Here is a 4,269-nt window from a genome sequence, read left to right as displayed (position 1 = left end):
TCAATGAAATGATTTGAGAGCTTAAACAGCTGAGATTTATTTGTGCAGATTTCCATTCTGTTTAAATTCATTGTTTAATGTTAGCTGAATTTTCTGCATTACATCATATCACTCTTTGTCCATTGGTTTGATCAGGTTTTGATTAATTTGGAATGAATGTTTAATCAGTTTGGTTTCAGCTTTGAATTACACCCATTTGCATCTGGTTTAATATCCATGTTTATGTGTATTTTGCTGGAATTGGTGTAACTTCAGTGTGTACATTTGAACTAAATCAGTGCAGGGATAAAGTGCAGACTAGGAGTGTTGTGTGCAGAGTTGATAAACATTTGGAGTCAAGAATTTTAAGCAGCAGCAGAATCTCAATAGAGTTTACAGCAAGATAGACCAACCATTTAATTAGGGGAGTTGTTTAATTTTGTTGCCTCTGGATTGCTTAATTGTTTCTGTCTTAGCTGGAAATTGATAGCATTGATGGTTGCTCTGCTGAATTGAGTGTGAATATTTGATTGCAGTTTGTCATTTGAGAGCAAAAGCAATTTTATTAGCTGTCAGGATCAACAAGTGTACACGTGAAGGCCAGAGAATAAAAGGGAAGTTCTTACTGTTATGTGTTTTCATTGTGCAATTTGTTCTAGCTAAGAAAATTTTGATTGTAGCTCTGCATTTACTTTGTAGGAAACTGATCAGGAAAGACCAAGAGAATTGATAGCAGAAGCACAAAGTGGAACAACAAAGCTGAATGAAGTGGAACAGGACCGTGGCAGCGGGCATGTTTTGTATTTTTTTGTTCCATTTAATGTGTAATAGGTTGATAGGCTAGCTTTCTTTTAATTTCATTTTTTGTTTGTAAAAAGGCCTTTTATAAAGTCCAAGTGCTTTGGAAGAGTCCTTGGTGCTCTTTCAAACTCTTGGCAACTTTACTTGCTTTAAATTTAGCATAGGTAGATAGATGAATGTGTGATTTGATTTGTGTTTCTCGTAGGGGTCATTAGAGTCCGCTGGATTCTTAAGTGTTGTGTTTGTTTGATTTTGTGTTTCACCTTTAGGGGTGATTTAGGCTAAAAGGGATTAAACTCTAAGCCTTATCACATTAGGGTCCGAGAGTCTAGTCTTTTAATTGTGCTTAATTGTTGTGATTATTTGTGAGTTGTGTCCTTTGATTTTAAAAGTGATTTTAGTTTAAAGGTTAACTAGTAGTAACCTAAGACATTTCTGGCAAGGCAAGACTTGGTACTTAAGCAGTCTTTATGACTCACCTCTCTTACTTGGGACTTGTCTAAGTGTGAATCTTGTATATCTTTTACACTAGAAAAACTTTTAGAAACAAAGATGTCTTGTTATCCATATAGGTCTTCTAGGAATTTTAATTTTGATAAGCAACTTAGTTACAAAGACATCAAAAGAGAACATGATAAAGCTAGAAGGAAGTCTTGTCCATTTTATGAATTTGATAGGATTGAAGATGATTTGTATAAACAAGCTAGTGGAAGTATTCCATTCTTTGGTGATGATATTGGTGCATTGACATACCTAGCTTGGGAAAAGGAAATTGATGACATGCATTCATTCATGGTTAGAAAAAGTAAATCTGAATCCTTCTATTCTAGAGATAATGAATCTTATATTCTTAATCTCTACACTTCTAGTTTTGAAAAGCATGCAAGAAAGTTGTGGGATGATAGGCAATATCATGTTAAGATAGGTAGAAAATATCCCATTCATGATTGGAATGAATTGAAAGCTTGTATGAGAAGAAAGTTTGTCCCTCGAGAAATTGAAAGAAACTTAGAACTTATGAGAGAGCTTATTAAAGAAGGTGAGTCATTCATTCAAAATTTAAGTGGGTTCTCTCGTAGGGAAAGTGAGTTTCTAGAAAAACTCAAGAGGCTATGGGAAGAGACAAGCAAATTTAGAATTGAGAGATTAAAAAGAGAAAAACAAAAACAAGAAGTAAGAGAGAGAAGAGAAAAAGAAAGAAGAGAAAAGGAAGAAAGAGAGAGAAGAGAGAGAAGAGAAGAAGAGAAAAGAAGAGAGCAAGAGAGAAGAAAAGAGGAAGAAAGAGAGAGAAGAGACGAGGAAGAAAGAGAAAGAAGAGAAGAAGAGGAAAAAAGAGAGAAAGAGAGAAAAGAAGCACAAAGAAGAGAAAAGGAAGAAGTTGAAAGAAGAGAAATGGAAGAAAAGAAAAAGCAACTAAAGGCCACATCTCCTCCTACTCTAGAAGCTAGATTCTTAAGGGGAGGTTTTCTATCCTCTCACTTTTCTCCATTTATATTTGAATTTTCCAAATTTCACTTTTCTTTCAAAGAATTTGACACTCCATCTTTAAAATTGTTATCACTTTCAACACATGCAAAGTCACAACTTGGGTTATGGTTACCTTTATGGTTACCAATAACTCAAGATACAAATAAAATTTCAAATGAAGAAAGGTTTCTTTGTTATATTAAAATTAAAAATTTCAAAATTAGGAAACCTTCTTTTACACACAGTCTTTTATATATCTTATTGGGTCAAAGAAAACTAATTAGAGATATGTTTAATGCTTATTGCAGATGGATATTTGACTCAGGAGGAAACCTTGTGAAGCCAACAAAAATAAGTCTTTAGAAACACCATCAGATTTGAGGACAAATCCTTTCCAAGGGGGAGGGGATGATAGACGGGGCCCAAGCCCAATTAGTTTAGTGTAGTATTTCTTTTACTTTTATTAAAACATGTGTAAAAGGTGTTAGACATGTGCTAGATAGGAGGGACTTTTAGTCCTATATATAGCCATGTCACCACCTATTGTAAGATACTTTTGAGATTAATGAGAATTGAGTTTTCTAAAACCAGAAACAATTCTCTTTTGAGAGTCAAGGCTAGAGAGTCCAAGGACTCCCTCTAGCCACCTTCCAGCACACTACCTTCATTTTCATTCTTCCATTTTTCATCCACGGTGCTTCTATCTTCTCCATGACGTCATGTTGAACCATTCTCCAGCTTCCTTGCATCAGCGCTCCTTAGCCACATGTTCAGCCTTGAGCACGCGTCACCCTCCTTCCCATATCATTTGGTTTCACAATTCCACATCTCAGAAACCATATCTTTCATTCTCGCTCTCAAGCTCCTCACTGTAAGTCACATTTCTCCTCACAGATTCATATTTCTTCCTTCTATTTTAGCTTTGCTCGTTCCCTGACAACATCATCCGCTAGGGTTTCCATCTTCTCTCATCATTTCCTTCATTTTCACCGTTTGTTTTCCCTTTTCTACCGTTTAATCCACTTTCTACTGAGCAATCTAGCTTTTCCACCGTTCAATCTTGAGTTTGAACCGATTAATCGGTTCATTTTGAGTTTTCCCTCTTTTCTAGGGTTCTTCATGATTTTAGGGTTTTCTGCAATCGATTTCGATTCTCTCAGTTTCCTTCGAGTCAGCTCTCAATCTAGAGCTTCGTTTACATATCCGCTGCGTTTTATCTCGTCGAGGAAGGCTCGAGGAGTTCGAATCAAACTCGCATAGCTTCGGTCGTCATCTCCTCGGGCGTTCGTCCATCACAGCACCTAGGCGAATATTGTCCAAAGTTGACAATGCCAAAAAAATGTTTGCCTAAAGACGGTGGCACCAAGGAAACACAAGTTAGAAAGACTATTCCGAAGCAGCGAATAACCAAATTATCTAAGAGACCTCAGTCGGATTAGTCACTAACAGAGCTCAACCAAATGGCCAAATTATCTAAGAGCTCAACTGGATTAAACGTTAAAGGAGTTAGCCTAAATAACTAAATTATCAACGAACTTGGTTGCATTAGCCACTAAAGAAGCAATGTTGAACGATCTAAATTATCTAAGAGCTCGGCTGGATTAACCGCTTAAGGAGATCGGCTAAATGTCCAAACTATCTAATAGCTCGACTGGATTAGCCATTGAATATGGACGGTCGAATGGCCAAGACCCGAGGCCAACCTATCTAAGAGTTAGCCATTGAATGGGCTTTGACGAATGGCTAGATTATTTAATAGTTCGGCTAGATTAGCCACTAAATTAGCATGGTTGAATGGGAAGACCCCGAGGCCAACCTATCTAAGAGCCCTACTGGATTAGCCATGGAATGAGCTCTGCCAAATGACCAAATTATTTAATAGTTTGGCTGGATTAGCCACTAAATGAGCATGACCAAATGGCCAAGTCTGAGGAACCTACGTAAGAGCTCGGCTGAATTAACCATTGAATGAGCTCAACCTAATGGGCAAATTATTCAACAATTAGCCACTAAATGAGCACG

Source organism: Vigna angularis, chromosome 8 (assembly GCF_016808095.1).
Source record: "Vigna angularis cultivar LongXiaoDou No.4 chromosome 8, ASM1680809v1, whole genome shotgun sequence".
NCBI lineage: Eukaryota > Viridiplantae > Streptophyta > Magnoliopsida > Fabales > Fabaceae > Vigna > Vigna angularis.
This window is presented reverse-complemented; position numbering follows the sequence as displayed.